The sequence below is a fragment of the Rhinoraja longicauda genome, chromosome 9, assembly GCF_053455715.1.
Source record: "Rhinoraja longicauda isolate Sanriku21f chromosome 9, sRhiLon1.1, whole genome shotgun sequence".
Taxonomy (NCBI): domain Eukaryota; kingdom Metazoa; phylum Chordata; class Chondrichthyes; order Rajiformes; family Arhynchobatidae; genus Rhinoraja; species Rhinoraja longicauda.
The window spans coordinates 46860943-46882479 of NC_135961.1; the positions used below are offsets into that span (position 1 = coordinate 46860943).

Below are 21537 nucleotides of genomic sequence, written 5' to 3' on the forward strand. Positions count from 1 at the left end.
GCAATAGCCCATCTACCTCTCGTCTTGTAGAAATAAAGGAACAACGGTAGCAAAGTTACACAAAATCGTCATATCGGGTGGCCTACAAACCCGTCCGGCCCTCGTGCGGTAAAAGACCGCCTCACCTCCTTTCGCGGGAAAACAGAAGGGGGAGGAGAGTGGGGACGCAACAGGCAACTTGACAGGATTAGTGGGAGACGACATGGGCGTGCCAGGCACCGACCGACGCGGGGAACCCGCGGCTGGAACAACGGTTGGTGGTGGGGAAGCTGAATCAACTGTGGGAGTGAACACGAGATGCGGGACGTCAGGACTCGGAGTCGCAGGACGCGGTTCCTTCACCGGAAGGATGTGTTGACGGTTGCGTCTGTAGATGGCCCCGTCCACTTCGACCAGGTATGAACGTGACTCCTTGGAAGGGCCGTAAATGTGTCCCAATCGTGTATGGCCCTTGTCAGTTTGCAGACGAACCACGTTTCCACGTGCAAGAGGTGTGAGTGGCTTACTGGACTTGTCGAAGAACCGCTTCTGTGTGTCCCATTGACGTTGTAGTTGTTTCTGCACCATGGGCGGGGACTGAATGTGCAGCTGGAGTAGCTGCTGAGAGACAGGCAGGGGAGCACGGGTTTGGCGAGACGTTAGTCGCTGGGCTGGCGAGCCTAGGACAGGATCCCGTGCAATGTTCCGTAGATTGAGTAAGTCCAGGTATACGTCGGATTTGAGCTGCTACATCTACTGCCTGACGTAGGCGAGTTCTTAATATTATAAAGCACGTACTAGGCGGGACAACTACTAACAAGCACTACGATTGGCTAGCATGCAATAGCCCATCTACAAAGCAGATAAAACATTTTTAAAGAAACTGAATCTCAGTATACATGACAATAATAAACCAATACCAAATATCAAAATCATTGAAACCCGAGAGGCGTGGCAAAACATTCAGCTGCTTCCATAGATGGAGCATGGATTTACAATATGGAGTGAATGGCTTGACTGTTACCAGTTGTTCCATGTCATTTGAAACAAAATGTAGTTCTGCAGCTTTAAAGCTCTCCTGTCAGCACAAGGTCAGACTCGAGGAACTTGCCCAGCACTATGAGAGGCTCTTCAGTACTCCAAGTTTCCGAATTATTTATTTGATTTAAAAACAGAAAATGCTGGAACTCAGCCAGTCAAGCTCCACCTGCAGAAGGAGAAATTTGTTAAAGTTTTGGGTCAGGAGCCTTTCCGCTGAACAGACTTTAAGAAAGGCTCCTTCATGCAAACTGTTAAGGGTCTGTCCCACTTAGGCGATTTTTTAGGCGACCGTCGGCGACTGTCAAAGTCATAGCAGATAGCTGAAATTTTTCTTTACCCTACGACAATGACCACAACAATGCCGAGTCAGGTCGATACAAGTTACTTTTTTTGTGAAACTAGCACCTGGCTAAGAGATTACAACGTCTTCGGAAACATCGCGAAATTCCCACGCTTACCTGACCGTCAAACTGTCGCCTCCAATCTACCTGTCAAATGTCCTGACGGTAAATAAATTGGTTAAACAAAACTATCTTCTGGTATCTTCAAATGCCTTTTCATAATTTAATATTACGTGCTTCTAAATGCATCTGCGACAACTTAGCAAACCTGGGGACAGCATGCGACAGCGCCGCAATAAGCTACGATACCTGGCGACAAGCCAGCTGTCGCCGAGAAATTTCTATCTAGAACTTTTTTTCCGCGACGCGCCGAGATCGGCTACGATTCATTGAAGACTCCTCACGATCAAGCCCGCGACACCCCAGCGAACGATCGGTGACAGCCAAGTCGCCAGCAGTCATCTTAAAATCGCGTAAGTGGGACAGGCCCTTTAATTGTTTCTCTTTCCACAGATGTTGCGTCGCTGGCTGATATCTTCCATCATCCCTACCAAGCGTCTTTCTCGCAAATGTCCGGTCACTCTCCAACAAGCTGGATGAGGTAAGGCTATGGATTAACACCCATAAATCCCTGAAAGACTGCTGCGCGCTGATCTCCACAGAGACGTGGCTCAACGCGCTGGTTCCCGACGGGGATGTGGAGCTAACGAACCGGTCACTACAGCGGGCCGATAGAACAAAGGACTCCGGTAAGAGCAAGGGCGGTGGGCTCTGTATCTACATCAATAATGACTGGTGCACCAACCACACTGCAATAGAGAGCCACTGTTCCCCAGACCTGGAGTACCTACTGTTTAAATGCAGGCCGTTTTATCTGCCTCGGGAGTTTACTGTGGTCATCATCATGGCCGCATACATTCCCCCACAGGCTAATGATAACCTAGTGCTAGCACAGCTGCACTCGGCCATCAGCAAGCAGCAGGATGCCCACCCCGACGGAGCCTTCATTGTTGCCGGGGACTTTAATCAGGTCGACCTACGAGCTGCGCTCCACAAATTCCACCAGTATGTGCAGTGCCCTACCAGGGGCTCAAACACGCTGGATAAAGTGTACACCAACATAAAGGACGCCTACAGAGCTCTCCCGTGCCCACCTCTGGGACAATCCGATCACCTTTCACTGTTTTTACTGCCCGCATACAAACCCCTCATCCGCGAGACCAAACCTACAATTAAGAGAGTCAAAATATGGCCCGAGGACGCCACCCTACAACTCCAGGACTGCTTTGATCGCACCGACTGGAACCTGTTTGCACAACAGGCAACCGGAAACCATGGATGAATAAGGAGGTACAGAATCTGTTGAGGGCACGCAACAATGCCTTTAAATCAGGTGATACTTCAGCATACAGTGTTGCCAGGTCAAACCTGAACAAAGGTATAAAAAGGGTGAAAGACACCCACAGGCAACGGGTGGAAGACCACTTCAACACCACGGACACCAGAAGCATGTGGCAGGGTGTCAGGGACATCACTGACTACAAGAGCAGCCCCGCCTGCCCCCACAGCGATGTCACACTAACCAACGAGCTAAACACCTTCTTTGCCCGCTTCGAAACTGGCAACACCACCTTGAGTGGAAGAACCACAGCCAAGGCGGAGGGACAGGTCTTGCAATTGAGCACGCAGGAAGTACAACCCACGCAAGGCTGCAGGCCCGGATGGAGTTCAAGGAAGGGTACTTAGGGACTGTGCTGAACAGTTGGCTGAGGTATTCACCAGGATCTTTAACCTGTCGTTATCTCTGGCTACGGTCCCCAAGTGCCTGAAGTCGGCTACCATGGTGCCGGTGCCGAAAAAAGCAAAAATCACCAACCTGAACGACTACTGTCCGGTTGCCCTAACTCCTATAGTCATAAAGTGCTTTGAAAGGCTGGTCCTCTCACACATCAAATCCAGCATCCCTACCTCACTGGACCCGCATTAATTTGCATACAGGGCAAACAGATCCACAGAGGACGCCATCTCTCTGGCTCTTCACACTGTCCTGACTCACCTGGAGAGACAGGGCACGTACGTGAGGATGCTATTCATTGACTATAGCTCTGCCTTCAACACGGTCATCCTCACCAAGCTCATCACCAAACTCCACCAGCTAGGCCTCAGCTCATCGTTATGCGACTGGATCCTGAACTTCCTGCTGAAGCGACCGCAGGCAGTGAGAATGGGCCCGCACCTGTCCTTCACTATCACCCTGAGTACCGGTACACCACAGGGCTGTGTTTTGAGCCCCAGGCTCTACTCCCTATTCACACACGACTGTGTTCCTGCATTCGACACCAACACCATTGTCAAGTTTGCAGACGACACAACGGTGATCGGGCTGATCACCAACGGTGATGAAACAAACTACATAGCGGAGGTGCAGAACCTGGCGGACTGGTGCTCTGATAACAACCTGTCCCTAAATACCTCCAAGATCAAGGTGCTGATCATCAACTTCCGTAGGTCACACAACAGGGAATACCTCCTTATCAATGGGGTCAGTGTGGAGAGAGTGTCTAGCTTCAAGTTTCTGGGTACTCACATTTCGGAGGACCTAACATGGTCCACTATCACTACTGCGCTGGTCAAGAAGGCGCAGCAACGATTGTTCTACCTAAGCACACTGAAAAAGTCTGGTCTACCCCAACAGCTGCTGACGACCTTCTACCGCTGCACCATAGAGAGCATCCTAACACATGGCATCCCTTTGTGGTATCTCAGCTGCATGGAGGCAGAGAGGAACGTTTTTCAGCGGGTAGTCCATAGAGCTCAGAAGACTATCGGAACACAGCTACCAGCCTTGGAGGGCATCTACAACACACGATGCCTCAAAAAAGCCACCAGCATTCATAAAGACTCCTCACACCCCTGCAATAGTCTGTTCAAATTTCTACCATCCGGCAGATGCTCCAAGGCCTTCTACGCCCGCACCTCCAGACTCAGGAACAGCTTCTCCCCCAGGGCCATAGCTGCCATGAAGCGGTCCTGCTGAGCCGGATGGTCACATCGCACAGTGAACCGGCACAGACCTACTTGCACTTTATTCTGTTTTAAAACTGTTCCTAATTTGTTTCATTGGGTTGTTTAAATTAATACTGATTAGCTAATTCATTTATTGCATCGTATGGGAGGCGCATTCCCAATCTCGTTGTACCCCTGTACAATGACAATAAAGATATATTGTATTGTATTTTCTGGTCCCACTATCAAAAGCATCTACATGAGGTGGTGCATCAAGAAGATGGCATCTATCATCAAAGATCCCCACAATCTGGCCCATGTCCCATCCTTACTATTGCCTAAGAAAGTACAGAAGTTTGAAGGTCCATATCACTGGGTTCAGAAATAGCTACTTGCCTACAACTGTAGGGTTCTTGAACCAAGCTACGCAACTCAAGTTTTACCTCGATAGCACAATACTATGAACCACTTCTTGCACTACCAAGGACTTATTTTTCTCTAATTTTGCACTTATGTTGTTTTTTGCAGTCCTTTTATTTTAATTGTACAATTTGTGTAATTTATGTATTTGATATTTATATTTTGTGTGTTATCTTGAGTCTTTTATGCTTGTGATGCTGCTGCAAGCAAGTCTTTTTTATAATTGTACCTCACAGTACGTGTGTTTGACAATAAAAAAAGACTAGAAGTGATATTCTAGGATCTACAGTCCCATGTGTTTTCCTTATTAAACAATAGACAATAGGTGCAGGAGTAGGCCATTCAGCCCTTCGAGCCAGCACCGCCATTCAATGCGATCATGGCTGATCACTCTCAATCAGTACCCCGTTCCTGCTTTCTTAAGAGCTCTATCCAGCTCTCTCTTGAAAGCATCCAATGAACTGGCCTCCACTGCCTTCTGAGGCAGAGAATTCCACACCTTCACCACAATCTGACTGAAAAAGTTCTTCCTCATCTCCGTTATAAATGGCCTACCCCTTATTCTTAAACTGTGGCCCCTTGTTCTGGACTCCTCCAACATTGGGAACATGTTTCCTGCCTCTAATGTATCCAATCCCCTAATTATCTTATATGTTTCAATAAGATCCCCCCTCTGTATTAGACGGTTGGTATTCATAGAACATTACAGCACAAGATCCGGCCCTTCGGCCCACAATGTCTGTGCCGAACATGAACCAAGACCAACACTTATCTACATGCACATAACATATATCCCTCTATTCCCTGCATATCCATGTGCCTATCCAAATGTCTTTTAAATGCCGCTAACGTATCTGCTTCAACCACCACCCAGGTGGTGCAGCGTGTCCCAGGCACTTACCACCCTGTGTAAAAACCTTACCCCGCCCATCTCCTTGAAACTTTGCCTCTCACCTTAAAGCTATGCCCTCTAGTATTAATTTTGCAGTGGCTTCTAATTTTGCTGCAGATGAGTGCCAGCCTCCCCAGCAAGTCTAGCACAGGCACAGCTCCCCACCCACACCACTCCATCACCACCCCAGGAAAGCGGGCTTGCAGGCAGCCTGCAGCTGAACTTCACGCCGGGGATGAGGCCTACTCTCCCAGTCCCGGGCCTCGGCGAAAGACACTCCCACCTCAGCAGGAGCGCCACTGGTCGGCAGGCTGCCCCGTGGACGGAGAGCCCCAGAGCCCGGCTTCAATGCCGCGGAGCCCAGCGCCATGGCGACCTCCACATCCCCAGCACCTGTGTGCCCACCTCCCTGCGTGCCTACCTGTCGCCGCCGCTGCCGCCGTCGCCGTCGCCGCCGTGCGCGCCCACGGAGAGCGAGCTCCCGACGCGCGTGCACGACAGACAGCGCCCGCTGGTGGTGTTCAGCCCAGCGCATCCCATCCCATCCCATCCCATGCCATGCCATCCCATGCCATGCTATCCCATGCCATGCTATCCCATGCCAGCCATCCCATGCCATGCTATCCCATGCCAGCAATCCCATGCCATGCTATCCCATGCCAGCCATCCCATGCCATGCTATCCCATGCCAGCCATCCCATGCCATGCTATCCCATGCCAGCCATCCCATGCCATCCCATGCCATCCCATGCCAGCCATCCCATGCCATGCTATCCCATGCCAGCAATCCCATGCCATGCTATCCCATGCCAGCCATCCCATGCCATGCTATCCCATGCCAGCCATCCCATGCCATGCTATCCCATGCCAGCCATCCCATGCCATGCTATCCCATGCCAGCAATCCCATGCCATGCTATCCCATGCCAGCCATCCCATGCCAGCCATCCCATGCCATGCTATCCCATGCCAGCCATCCCATGCCATCCCATGCCATCCCATGCCAGCCATCCCATGCTATCCCATGCCAGCCATCCCATGCCATCCCATGCCATGCTATCCCATGCCAGCCATCCCATGCCATCCCATCCCATGCCATGCTATCCCATGCCAGCCATCCCATGCCATCCCATGCCATGCCATGCTCACCAGTGACCTCACCAGCACTGTCTGGTCTTTCCTTCCCCACCCCTTGGACTAAATGATGCGGAAATGGAAAAAACTTTTTTTTTTTAATCCGTTGACGTTAAAAATCTAGAAACCCCCCAGAAAACGATGGAAACATTCAGTAGGTTAGACAGTAAGAAAGGTCTCGTACAACGTAGACTGTAGTTGATTCAATTTCCACTGAAGCTGCCAGACCTGCTGGTTGATTTCAACATCATCTCTTGATTTGGAAATATATGGTATTTTCTTCAATGTCACTGTCTTTCTTTCAACGCCACTGTAGGATTATCTTCACTTGCACAATTGGGCTCACCACTTCATTTCTCAAGGGTAATTGGGGTTGGTCAATAAATGCTGGTCTTGAAGCAATGATCGCCGGCATTGCAGACCTCAAGCATATTGCATGTTGATGATTTTTTAATGATCATTGACGGGATGTGAGTTTCACAGGCTGGGCCAGCATTCAATTGCCATCCATAGAAGTGCTGATGAGCTGCCTCAAGAACTGCTGCTGTCCTTCGGAAATGGGTATATCCACAATCCAGTTAGGGAAGGAGTTCTAGGATTTTCACCCAGTAACCGTGAAGGTACAGTGGTATTTTCTAAGTCAGGATACTGTTTGGCTTGGAGAGAAAATTCCAGGTGGAGGTGTCCCTGGGCTCTTGCTGTCCTTGTGTAAGAAGGAACTGCAGATGCTGGTTTAAACCGAAGATAGACACGAAAAAGCTTGAGTAACTCAGTGGGACAGGCAGCATCTCTGGAGAGAAGGAATGGGTGACGTTTCGGATCAAGACCCTTCTTCGGGTCTCGACCTGAAACGTCACCCATTCCTTCTCTCCAGAGATGCTGCCTGTCCCGCTGAGTTACTCAGGCTTTTTGTGTCCATCTTGCTGTCCTTGTTCTAGCTGATAGAGGTTGTGGGTTTGGAAGGTGCGATTGGAGGAGTGAATGAACTGCAGTGTAAATGATTGAGCAGATCGAATATTACATCAAGGTCTTGCCTGCCTGTTTGAGTGAACATTTAACATTGCATTGTACAACTCAGCTCATTGCTGTTTGAGGGAGAAATGTCAAAACAACAATCATTCAGCCTTGCAGGAGCAAAGAACAGATCATCCAAACTTTCTCTCCAAGTTTCCCTCCAAGCCAAACACTATCCTTACTTGGAAATATACGACAGTATAACAAAATGCTGGAGTAACTCAGCAGGTCAGGCAGCATCTTGGAGAGAAGGAATGGGTGACGTTTTGGGTCGAGACCCTTCTTCAGACTGATGTCAAGGGGGACGGGTCAAAGAAAGGATATAGGTGGAGACAGGAAGAAAGTGGGAGAACTAGGAAGGGGGAGGGGAAGAGAGGGACAGAGGAACTAATATATGACAGTGCCTTCACTGTTGCAGGGTTAAAATTCTAGGAAGCATTTTATCAGGATGCACCACAGCATAGTTTGGGAGCTGCTCCATCCAAGATTGCAAGAAATTGCAGAGAGTTGTGGATGTAGTCCAAGGTTGGTTTGCATAATGGCATGTGCTACATCAACAACTATCTGCAATTTCTTGCAGTCTTGGATGGAGCTGTTCCAACTTCGAGATACCAACTTCCTTTGATAGACACAAAGAGCTGGAGTAACTCAGCGGGACAGGCAGCATCTCTGGAGAGAAGGAATGGGTGACGTTTCGGGTCAAGACCCTTCTTCAGACTGGTTAGGGTTATGGGAAACGAGAGATACAGATGTGGAGAGATAAAGAATAATGAATAAAAGATATGCAAAAAACGTAACAATGATAAAGGAAACAGGCCATTGTTAGCCATTGTAGGGTGAAAACGAGAAGCTAGTGTGACTTGGGTGGGGGAGGGATAGAGAAAGAGGGAATGCCAGGGCTACCTGAAGTGCGAAAAATCAATGTTCATACTACTGAATGTTCATACTCTCCAGAGATACTGCATGTCCTGCTGTTACTCCAGCTTTTTGTGTCTATCTTCAGTTTAAACCAGCATCTGCAGTTCCTTCCTACAAACTTCCTTTGTCACTTTAGCCACAATTCAAGGCAGAACCAAACAATAGATCATATTTTGGAATTGGCATTTGTATTGGTTTATTATTGTCTTGTGTCACAAGATACAGTGAAAAGCTTTGTTTACATGCTATCCCGTTAAACCATACTATACCTGACTACAATCAAGCCAGACATAAGATCAGCAGAAGGACATAAGTCCCAGGTGCTTCACAACTTCTAGCCTGTCATCTAATCTTGAAACCCAGACCCCATGCAGACAAACACGTGAATCTTCAGCTGCTGGCTCGGTTCTGCCTGACATCAGCAGATCGCTGTGTCTCTGAGCTCTGCAGTTGGGCCTGGCAGGGTAGATGTTGACATGTTACCACCAGGGAAGGAGTCACAAACAAATGCAATTTAGCTGCAAAATAAGGGGCTAATCAGTTTATACTGAGGTGCGCAGAAATGTCTTCTCTCAGAGGGTAGTGAATCCCCATAATTCTCTGCCCCAGTGGATCGTGGCCAAATCATTAGATATGTTTACGGTATAGATAAATATTTAAAATAACAAGGAATTGAGAGTTAAGGGTAATTAGCACAGAAGACAAGTTGAGGCCAGTGTAGATCAGCCATGATCATGTTAAATGGCAGGAAAGGCTTAAGTGGCGAAGTGGACTAATCCGTCCTTATTTTCTTGTGTAGGAAGAAACTGCAGATGCTGGTTTGCAACGACGATAGACACAAAATGCTGGGGTAACTCAGTGGTACAGGCAGCATCTGAAGAAGGGTCTTGACCCAAAATGTCAGCCTTTCCTTCTGAAGAAGCAGTTAGACAGGTACATGTGCAGGACAGGTTTGGAGGGATATGGATCAAATGCTGGCAGGTGGGACTAGTGTAGCTGGGACACGTTGGCCGGTGTGGGCAAGTTAGGCTGAAGGGCCTGTTTCCACACTGCATCACTCTATCCAGAGATGCTGCCTGTCCCGCTGAGTTACTCCAGCATTTTGTGTCTATTCTATTTTCTTGTGTTCCTGTGATCTAGTGGAAGGCCATATGCTTGATGGTCGGTGTGGACTTGGTAGGCCGAATGGTTTGTTTCCGTGTTGTATCTGTAACTCTACTGGCAGGCTATGACAAGTGAAGGATGCTTGATTTTCACAGATTTTAACTATCTATATCAATGATTTGGCTAAGCAGAACAAATGTCATGGTTGGCGGATGATACAAAACTTGGTAGTAATATGACCAAAGAGGAGAATGTAATGGGTTTTAAGGGAAAAGAGATTATCAAAGTGAATGGGTGAGAACGTGGTACATGGAAGGTAATGTGAAAAAATCTAGGAGTATGAAACAAAAAAAGTATAAATGAGAAATTGATGTTCAAAGGGATCAAGACGTACTTGCACACATGTAATTGAAATTTATTATGCAACTGTAGCAAGCCATTCGGAAGGCAAATGGTATGTTGGCATTTATAACTAGGGTATTTCAGTACAAGAATAAAGATGTCTCACTGCAGTTGTAAAGAGCCTTGGTTAGACCACCACGGGAATATTGTACACAGTTTTGTACTCCTTACTGAAAATAAATATACCTGCCATAGTTGGAATGCATCAATGATTGAGTGGACTTGTTGCTGGAGTGGTGGGTTTGCCACATAAAGAATGAACGAAAATATGAGATCTGTATTCCCTAGTCAGGCAGAGTGAGAGGTGATTCCATTGAAATATACATTTTGTTTACAAAGCTTCATGGGGAGATGATATTCCCCTGGTTGTGGGGTCTAGAACCAGGGATCATACCCTCTGAATCAAAGGAAGACATTTACGACTGAGATAAGAACATTTTATTTTATTCAGAACATGGTGAATCTTTGGAGTAATCCCAGACTGTGGAGGTTCATGCAAAACAAAGATCGATTATTTTGGCATACCAAGAAAATCAAGCGATATGAGAAAATGTTGCTGAAGTAGAAAATGTTGCTGAAGTAGATGACCAGCTGTAATCTTGATGAATAGTAGATCAGGCTTGAAGGACCAGATGGCCTACCCCTGCTCCTAATTCTTATCTCCTCATGTTAGTGGTGAATCATGGGGGAAAAAAGTTCAAATAATTAAACAGACATCAACCTTGAGGAGCCTCCAGGGAGGCTCATCAATGGACATTGTACCTACAATTCCAATTCAACCAAATATTTGATCATTGAACTAAAATATAACACCTGGTGGAATAAAAGTAGTGTTAATCCGTATCAATTCAGCCAACCTTAAAACACTAATTTGTGCCAAACTCTCCCAAAAGAAAAACAGCACCCAGTCATTATGTGCTCCTGGGATGAATGTTCGGTCGCTGGCTAAATTATGGAGGGCACAATTAAACAGACAACGAGGCTGCACTATAGGTCAAATCACAAATCGTTGTGATGGGAGAGTAATGAGGAATAGTATCTGAGAAAAGCAAAGCACAAAGTTGACCGCTGACCTGTTTATTCAGGAGAAAAAATAATTTCTAAATAGTTTGTCAGTTTATCCATAAATTAAAAGTAATAGATATTCACTTGTAGAAATCTTAAATCTGGACCAGTCTTGAATATCCCCCCCGCTAAAATTGCTAATTTACAAAAACTGAACTAGAATTAATGTCATGATTTGGTTGATGTACTATTGTGTCATAATGTGATTTCTATGCCAAAGTCCAAATAACTCAGTAACATTGAAATTGTTCAGAAGTCGGGAAAGATAATAAAACCTTTTTCAGATGGTTAGGATCAGCCTACTGGGAGGAAATGGGGGAAGTGAGCAAACATAACTCTGCTGAAAAGCACAGTTTCTATTGCAAACAATCTCTGTTTAAAATCCATCCCAACATATTCTTAAAAATAGTTCCTGCAAATGTATTTTTGAGCAAGACAACAGTATGAGCCAACATGATCAGGTGCCTATGAACACAATTACTGTGCTTTATTGAACATTGTTTTTAATCTGGTTGGCTAAAAGAGCTCTCCCGGTTGAATTAAAAATGAACAAAGTGATAAAGTCCACAATCCTGTGGGTAACGTGTTTGCAAATTTCAGTCCTGAATTATCAAGCTCCAACTTTAAGCTAAAAACACACAAAGTGCTGGAGTAACTCAGTGGGTCAGGTAGCATCTGGAGAACATAGATGGGTGACGTTTTGAGTCGGGTCAAGCTGGAAGAGAGGTGGGGGTGGGACAATGTTTGACAAGTGAATGGTGACAGGGATTTTTGATTGGCAGATGGTTGAACAAAGGTCAGAGATGAAAGGACAAAAAGTGTGATTTAAGGATATAAGGATAGAAGAGGCGCAAAAGAGGAAGGAATATCAGTGGAAGGGGAGGGGGTGAGGATGCAGAAAGGGAGAAATGGATACACATCCTGGTTGATAGGGGTAAAAAAGAGGTGGGGAAAAAGGAGGGATTTTGTAGGTTACTTACCTAAAATGAGAGAATCCAATGTTCATACCATTGGATCGTAAGCTACCCAAGTGGAATATGATGTAATGTTTCCCCAGTTTGCACATGGCCTCATTAGCAATGGAGGAAGTCCAGGACAGAAAGATCAGTACGGGAATGGGAAGGGGAATTAAAATGGTTAGCAACCAGGAGATTCAACAGGTCTTGGCAGAACGAGCGCAAGTGTTGAGCTAATCAGTTGCCTAGTCTATGCTTGATCTTGGCACTGTAAAAGAGACCACATCTGGAGCACTGAATGCAGATAGATGAAATTGCAGGAAATGAATGTGAACCTCTGTCTCACCTAAAAGGATTGATGTGAATCCCTGATGGATGTGAGGGCAGAGTTATAGGGACAGGTTTTATATCTCCTGCAGTTGCAGGGGAAAGTGCCGGGAGGGGGTGATTTGGGTGGGAAGTGATGAAGTGAACCAATGAGTTGCAGAGGAAATGTTCTCTTTGAAAAGCAGAAAGGGGTGCAGATGGGAAGATATGACTGGTGGTGGGATCACTTTGAAGATGGTGAAAATTCATAATTCTCCATGAGAATATCGGAGAATGATGTGTCGGAAGCGGATACTGGTGGGTTAAAAGGTGAGGACCAAGGAGACTCTATCCTTGTTCCTTCGGGGCAGAAGGGGAGCAGGAGCAGAACTGTGGGACACAGAAGAGATGCAGATGAGGGATAGCAGGGGACAAACCATGTTTACTAAACAAAAAGGATATCTCAGATGGAGACGGAGAATTTGCCTGTGGGGAATGGCTTCTTTGCAAGAGGCATGGTGGAAGGAGATGTAGTCCAGATTAGTGTGGAAGTTGGTGGATTTGTCTGAGAGATTAGTCGATAGTCTGTCCCCTGTGATGGAGACAGAGAGATCAAGGAATGGGGAGCGAGATGTCAGAGGTAGTCCAGGTGAATTTGAGAGCATGGTGGAAGTTAGTGGTGAAGTTAAGGAAATCAACAGATTCTACACAGGTGCAGGTGACACCTCCATGTAGTGGATAGAGAGTTGGGAGATGGTGCCAGTGTATGTTTGGAACAAGGACTATTTGATATAACCAACAAACAGGCAGGCAGAGTTGTGGCCCATGAGAATGCCCATGACAACACCTTTAACAAAATAAATGAGAGGAGTACAAAGAGTAGTTCTTCAGGGTGAATACAAGTACTGCCAGGCAAAGAAAAGTGTTAGTTGAGAGAAACTGATTATGTCTCAATTCAAGGAAGAACTGCAGGGACTTGAGTCCTTCCTGTACACGGGACGTCCATGGAAAAGATGAAGCAATGGGGTGCCTAGGAATTGACAGATTTTGAGGAGTTGAAGGGTGAGTGAGGTGTCTCAGATGTAGGTCCGAAGGAAATGTACAAGGGGTGATAAAATGGTGTCAAAGCATTTAGAGATTAGTTCTGTGGGGCAGGAGCAGACTGCTCCTTGTACATTGTGAATTTTGGGAAGATTAAATGAGACTAGACCAACTGGACCCGTTGGGCCCAAACCTCTCCTGCATTGGTGCAGCACCCTCTCCTCCCCCCTCCCCCCTCCCCCCTCCCCCTCCCCCCTCCTCCTCTCCCTCCTCTCCCTCCTCCTTCCCTCTCCTTCCCCCTCCCTTCCCCCCCTTCCCCTCCCCCCACTCCATCCCCCTCAACCCCCCTTCCTCCCTTAACCCCCCTTATCTTCCCTCCTCCCCTCCTCCCTCCCTCCCTCCACCCCCTCCCTCCCTCCCTCCCCCCTCCCTAGGAGATAGATTTAAACTTTAAAATGTGAATAACTTTAAAAATATAACACCGATTTCAACGAAACTTCTTCCATTTGCACCAAAGGGACGACGGTGAGTAAAGTGGGCCTAAAATTGTCGCCCTATTATGTACCGTTTTTACTGTAGTTCAGGAACAAACAATCAAACAAACGAGAGTTTTAGTATATAGATGATGGCCTGGTGTTTGTCTGTAGGGTCATGGTCATAGGGTAGGTATGAGGAAGTATCCGATAGCTGGTGCCTGACCTCAGAACAGTAGATGTCAGCTTACCAGACCTCAACGGCACATCCATTGTCATTCCAACCTCCACTTAAAGTAACAATTTTCATGATCAATACATGAAATATTTAAGGAGGATTTAATGAAGAATTAATAGAACTCATTTACATTATCAGCAGAGTCAGGAACCAGAAGATAGAGAATCATAGTGATTGGCTAAAGAAACCAGGGATGATAGGAGGAAGAAGCTTTTCATTACTTTTATGATCAGAAATGCACTCCTTGAAAAGATAATGACAGCAATTTCAACTGTAGCTTTCAAAGGGGAATTTAGATAATTACATGAGGAAAAGACAAATTGTTGGGTTAGGAGAATAGAGCAGTGGAATGCGTCTGAATGGATTGTTGTGTAAAATAACTAAGTGGGCAGATTGGGAAGGAAGGCCTTGCTCTGTGTTTGATATTTCTCATACCTCATTGAATCCTTATGACATATTAAAACACCTTCATCAGATCGTCCCTTAATTTTCAATAGCCAGGGGAATGAATGGATCTTTCCCTTCCCATTTCTGACCATTGTCGCTAGGTGAATGTGCCATGTATTGGTAGCAGACACACTTGGTGTTTCAAATAATTCGACAATTCTCATTTCTGAACTTAATCAACCATAGAAGCTGCATTCAAATCAGTTTTTCTTCTGAATTGTCCCTGAGGAGCTACCCCCGATGAAACGTTCACCTTCTCCTCTACCCCACAAGTCTTCCATACCTAAAAGTGAAATTGATTAAAGGCCATTCCTTTAATCAAAGAAAATTGTAACCGGCAACGTCAGTAGTAATAACGCTTTTAAAATACTACATTGGCGTTGATATCATATGACCTACCTATAAAAGAAGAGTTACTCAGAAACATATCCGGCTTTGAAAGAACCAATATCTTAGATGTATCTCAAATTAATTCGAAAGTACTCAAACAGGTGGCAGTGCTGCGACGGGACCCAGAGAACATGTAAAGGGGAACACGACAGCACAACAATCATTATTTACCTCCATGAACGCAAACAGGGTACACCGAAACCTCAGTCCGAGTATTTGTTTTGCTATTTTTCTGCTTTCGCCTTTCCCCTCTTTACACCAGTAGCGCCTTCTGTTGATTACTGACACTGGATGGTAGCATTTCCTTGAAGCAGAATCGAATGTCTGCATGCAACCGCTAAAATAGACGCAGTGTGTGCGTGTGTGGGGATGCTCTGATACAAAAACACCGCACCAAAGGTCAGGGCAAGTGATTAGAGAGAATAAATTGGGAAAATTAAAAAAAACCAAATAAAACCTCTCCGATATAATCTGTAATGTTCCCTCACAGTTATTACACTGATGGGTACTCGTTGGTTTAGGTAAAATGACAGGATAATTTCTTAACAAATAAAATGCTCCCAACAGGGTTTATACGTGCGTGCCTGTTTAAATGTCTATGTAATCTAATTTTGCTGATGCTTATATGTGGAAACATAGAAAATAGATGCAGGAGGAGGCCATTTGGCCTTTCGAGCCAGCACCGCCATTCATTGTGATCATGGCTGATCATCCACAATCAGTACCCCGTGCCTGCCTTCTCCCCATCTCCCTTGATCCCGCTGCCGCCTAGAGCTCTATCTAACTCTCTTTTAAATTCATCCAGTGAATTGGCCTCCACTGCCTTCTGTGGCAGAAAATTCCACAAATTCACAACTCCCTGGGTGATAAATTGTGTGCATATATTTACACGTGTGATCTTGCTCGTGCGTGTGCACATCAGACGATATCAATGTTTTACATGTGTGACTTCGTGTGTATTATGTCCCAGCCACCCCAGTCCCCACAGAACCAATCATCCTCAGCCCCGAGGGTCTGCCGGAGAGATGCATACGAATGTGGTTCGTGCGTGGCTGCGTTAGAGTTTGCACATGAGCAAGGACACGTGTTTGTGTGTGTGTACAGCATATCTGTTTCATAGGCATCTGTTGGTGTGCATGTACATACATCTGTGTTGGTATTTCCCCACGCGTATATCATCTGCATGGAATTTCTCAATCTGCAAATATAGCTCTCTCTCCCTCTTCTGTAGTATACAAAGTGAAGAGCCGTTCTCTATCGAACCTCTCTATCTTGCCACCGGGAGATCTGGCTGATGCCGCTTATATCTGTTCCGGGGAAACATAGGGCCGCGTGGCATGGACTGGCACAGCCTGTGTGGTACTTCCATCTCTCCCGTACCTCACTTATTTCATTTACAACATATTTTTAATTAGGCGGAACTAGCCAATACTATCCCCTAAAGAGAATGTAAAGAGAAGAACAACCGAATTACCTCTCAGAAGGTTAGCTCTGTAAAGGGTAACAAGTGGAAATTAAATAACTTTACAGGTTGGGTTAAAGGACCTTTTAAGAGCAGATTTAGGGATTAGTCAGATGTTATTGCTGGTATAAAATTAAACAGTGCAGAACTCTGGGGAGTGTAGCTATCTGAGAGATTAATATATTGTGGAATTGGGTGCACAAAGCCTCGCTATTGTGGTGATGTATGAGAGAATAGTGAATGGGATGGAACATATGCAGCCTGTCACCGCAGGTGCCGACATCTGTTCAACTCGAGGCAGATGCTTATAGAAAGCGATAGAGTCTCTCCGACCCCGGTCCGTCCCATTCAGAGCCCACTGCTCAATACGTAGTGTAATAAATCAGATCGCATTGCACAGCAATGTTAAGTCAACGGTGCAAAGATTTTGTAAACTATCGGAATTCACCGTGGATATTAAAAACGTGTCGGGGTTGCCAATATTTTGGTTGTTGTATAATTGTGACTTGCAAGTGCCAGAGAGACTATTTTGCGTGGTCCAAGCACTTTTCGAGAAGGTTGATTAGTGCGATGAAAAAAGTCACCACAAAACATTAAACACGCGCAACAATTACACAAACACCTGCAACCTGGCGCATTATACATGCAAACCTCAACGCAGCCAGATTTAGGGATTAAACAAACTACTTTCCCTTTAGTGAAACTAAACATTGCATAATTAGTGGGCGGCTTTCAATAACACAACCAGGCAATGGTTTGGCAGAGGAAATGTTGAATTAAGTGTATTGATATATCGATCTTGGTTTCACCCCCCCCCCCCCACCACCCCCACGAGAGCTTCGCCTAATGTTAGCCTGGGTGTTGAGCGACACGCTAAAATTAAAATTAAAATGTATAAATCGAGGATTTTGAGAACATTACAGAATGTCTCCCGCGTGGCTGCTTAAGCGCCGATCTGCGAAATCGCATCAAAATAGCAGTAAATTTGAATTTCACGACATCTCAGCCGTGACTATTCGTTAAAACAACGGCATTTCATTGCTGCATTTTAGGTGTTTAGGGCGCCCTGAAAAAGGAATAATGAAACGCTTGTTTTTTTATTCGTAAAGAAGCGCTGTATTTTATCACAACCCCCCCCCACAATCAACGAATGGCCATATTTAGCAATCAGAGCAGGGAAAGGGCCCTCGTTATTCTTATATATGAGAATAAATCAGGTATAACATGCACACTTCTCAAATGCGGTAGCCTTCTCTGTGGTTACCAATCTGTTAGCTGGGAGCTGCACTGTGGTCATTGTAGAATCCATAGCCTGAAGTTGTGTGCAATCCTCTGTCATAAGCCGAAGGGGCTCTTTCAATCAGGTCGATAATTAGCCCCAGAGCCGGCAGATGTTCGGAGCAGACATTGGCACGCGACCGTCCTCAGCTCCACAAGAAAAATCAGCAAATAATCTTCCAGGGTGGGAAAGATTTCTTTTATTGCATTGTATGGGACAGCGCACAAAAACTTGTCTTCCCCACCACTTCCCCATTTTCTCGCATAATCTGTCCCTTAAGCACAGCAACAATGAGCGGGAAAGGAAGGGAGAGACAGAGAGAGAGAGAGACAGAGAGAGAGAGACAGAGAGAGAGAGACAGAGAGAGAGAGAGAGACAGAGAGAGAGACAGAGAGAGAGACAGAGAGAGAGACAGAGAGAGAGAGAGAGAGAGAGTGTGTGTGTGTGTGTGTGTGTGTGTGTGAGAGAGAGAGAGAGAGAGAGAGAGAGAGAGGGGGGGGGATCTGGAGCACTCTGAGATTGGGCAGTCTGGTGTATAAAGACACGTACTGAGCAGCTGGTCTGGTAATCTGATCTGGGGACAAAAAGGAATGCCCCCTCGGTTCTAAGATCACAGGTAAACATACCAGTTTTGTTATGAAAATGAGTCCTGGGACTCGCCGCAGCAGATGATTTTCGATGGATGGCAGTGTTTGAAAAGGTAGACAAGGGAGCTTTGTATCTCTCATCTGCTTTCCCCAGAACTGGATGAGCCACGCGACTGGCGCATTCATATTCTAATCAGCACATGCCAGGCACCAGCTCGGAGACTTTCTGCTCAATTCCTCAAACTTAAAAAAATGAATGGGGGTGGAGATGGTCATTTTAAGAATTATTTCCCGATCTAACTTACCCGCAGGTGCACCTCCATTTCAAGTTGTTTACAAATAACTCGCGCAAAACCATAACAACACGTACGTAATGTTTTTCAGGACAGCGTAAGACACAATACAACCGCCTCACTTGTAATGAATTCCATTAGTGCCAATGCCAGGACATCCTCTCTTTATTAAAATTTCTGATTCACTTCAATATGATATTAAACTTCCGATTCTAATCCCACCATCACATTTGCGATTTACGCTCAGTTCTCTTTTATAAGATATTTCCTCAGAAATATAACATTAAATTACTGATCTCCCAATTTCACACTACATTTTAACAGGTTCAGCTGCATTTCATACCTTAATGTTATGACCGTATGGAATCCTTGATTCAACCAAGAGATAAATCGGTCACTTGTAACCATCTTCTACTTTAACACACAGAGCTGGTTGAGAACTGGTATTCCAGTGATGGATATTGTACCTGGCCTCTTAGGAAGTGTGGCTGTTTTTGATGTATTAATGGACATGCCCGTGAATTTTTTCTACCTCGCCTTCTTGATAAAACGAATGCATTCAGTTCTGTTACAGTTTTACACACAGACGCACACCACAGCACCTGCTCAAGGCAGATTACATCTTATTTATTGCAAGGACGGAATCGTTGAAATCAGATTTAATTGTGGGTTATTAAATAAACAAGTTAACCAATTGTCAAATGTATCACATCAAAAGGTTCATTGCGGGGGTATTACCACGATTTCTCCAATAAATTAATTATTTGAGTTACATTTCTAGTAAAACCACGTGATGTAACCAATATGTGCACTTTGGGGTTTATAGATTTATTCTGATTTATCAATGGGGAGACAGAGAGTAAATCCCTTAGTAATGGACTATCTAAGACATATGTCATTTGTCATACCGCTACAGGTTATTTTGAGCATGCTTTTGTGCAGCATTGATCGGAGGATCGCATTTGCAAGTAAAGTCATACAGAGACATGCCACTTTCAGTGGAATAACGCCATTTGTTAGGAGCAGATGGCTGGCTATCTGCTGACCGCGTCTGAGGCGTGTCGTACCCCTTGAGATCGAATCCCCCAAGGGTTCCTCTTGTCTTGATAATGAAAATTAAACTGGGAAGAAAAAAAAGCTGAATAGTTGGACCTCGAATCCCCAGCGCTGCCCTCTCTTTGTTCCCTTAGTTACTGGTGGACAGGAGTTAAACTACAACAGGCTCCAGCAGAACCACTTAAGTTAAACAGTCTCTCTGTCTCATTCCCCCATCTCCCTCCCCTTCTCAAACCCAGGCTTAGCTATCCAGGAGGAGGAGGAGGAGAGAGAGAGAGAGAAAAGAGAGCTTTCTGCCTGATTTCACGAAAACAGAATCGCGTGGCATAAATTAAGTCCGAAAAGAATAACTGCACTGGCAAGGATTGCCATGTTTTAGTATGCCTTTCAGTCACGGTTTGCCGCTGCAATCGAGAAATCTGTACCCCGTCAATTCAACAAACGCATGCTGGGCGGTTGAGAAAGGCACATTTTTTGTCGCTTTAAACCCTTGCGCGTGGAACCTATTTACACTTGAATATTAATAAAATTGCGATGCATTAAGTTTTTGCAATGCATTAACCTTGCAAGCCATTATCTTGCGCCTGTGTATTTTTTAAAAAATCTCTTTGGAGGACATTGTTTAGAAAAACAAAATCTTTTGAATCACTTGTTGCTTCCTTTCACAACAGTACACATTACAGCAGCGGCATCAGCAGTCTCTCTCTTTCCAAAGTCAATGTTTCTGCGATTGGCTCTAGATAAATTGAGTTTCTCCGAGTCATTGCACGCCTCATGTAAAAGTAATCCGGCCAGATGAGCCATTAATGCGGCAGGAAACCGTGCAACACAAGGATGCCTTTTAAAACTATAACAATAAAAGGCACTTTCATGTGAACTCTCCGCGGGTGTTTTTCTTAATATATAGCGAGGAGCCGTGGTAAATAAAACCGCGACTGAAACATAACAAAGAAAACAGCTTACACAAACTTGACCGATAAGTTTTTTTTCAGTGAAGTGTAAAGATCCGCTTCCACAGCTGTTCATAAATCTTTGCTTACAGTGATAGTAGTGAGCACGGTCTACTAAAATAAAAGATTTTTCCCTTTAGATTTGAGTTGCGATGGATTTTTTTTTAATACAAAGAAATAAACCTTTGCGTGAGTTGGGTTTTATGAACTTTTGGTGTAGTTGTGCATTTTTGTACATAGACTGTGTGTGTGACGGTTGGTCAGTTGGTGTGGATGTGTTTGTTTGTTGGCCGGATTGAGCGCAGGACCAGAGCGAAGGCAGCGTGCGCCAAGGGGAGCTGCTCTATTGTAGGGAGCAGGTGCTTGCCGGCATTACCATACAGCTGAGAGCACAATGAGTCGCCTTGAGCCCAACAATAACAACTGCCGTAATGACAGCCACGCGAACGACACACACCCACCAACTTTTCTCTCCTCTCTGACACAGCTTTCCAGAAACACACACATTCAGAGTCAAAATCCATAAATGCTCTAACTTTCATCGGATATATCAAACTTCGGCCCCTACCATTTCTCCCGCCCCTCAAATTCCTTGCAGAAAGCGAATAGCTGGCGCGGAAAGTGGGGAGAGGGAGTTATCACGCCTCCCAGTGTCGCTATTCTGTTAACTAATAAATTGTAAAAAATTGACGGAAACTTGTGCGGATGTTTATATACAGCATTTATGTATTTGTTAGAATTTAA

At 45.4% G+C, this 21537-nt stretch overlaps 1 protein-coding gene across 4 annotated transcripts in view; it reads right to left on the bottom strand.

Moving 5' to 3' along the window:
• The window catches only part of fam120b (family with sequence similarity 120 member B), a 304787-nt gene that overhangs the window by 75856 nt on the left and 207394 nt on the right, over nt 1-21537 (bottom strand). The window contains exon 1 of one of the 4 annotated variants that reach the window (XM_078405399.1): nt 19131-19209. The exons of 1 other annotated variant lie outside the window; for it this stretch is intronic. The gene's annotated coding sequence lies outside the window, so the exon portion shown is untranslated. Of the gene's footprint in view, nt 1-6100; nt 6152-19130; nt 19210-21537 lie in introns of those variants that run through there. 2 more of the 4 variants (XM_078405395.1, XM_078405393.1) reach the window with 2 other exon arrangements.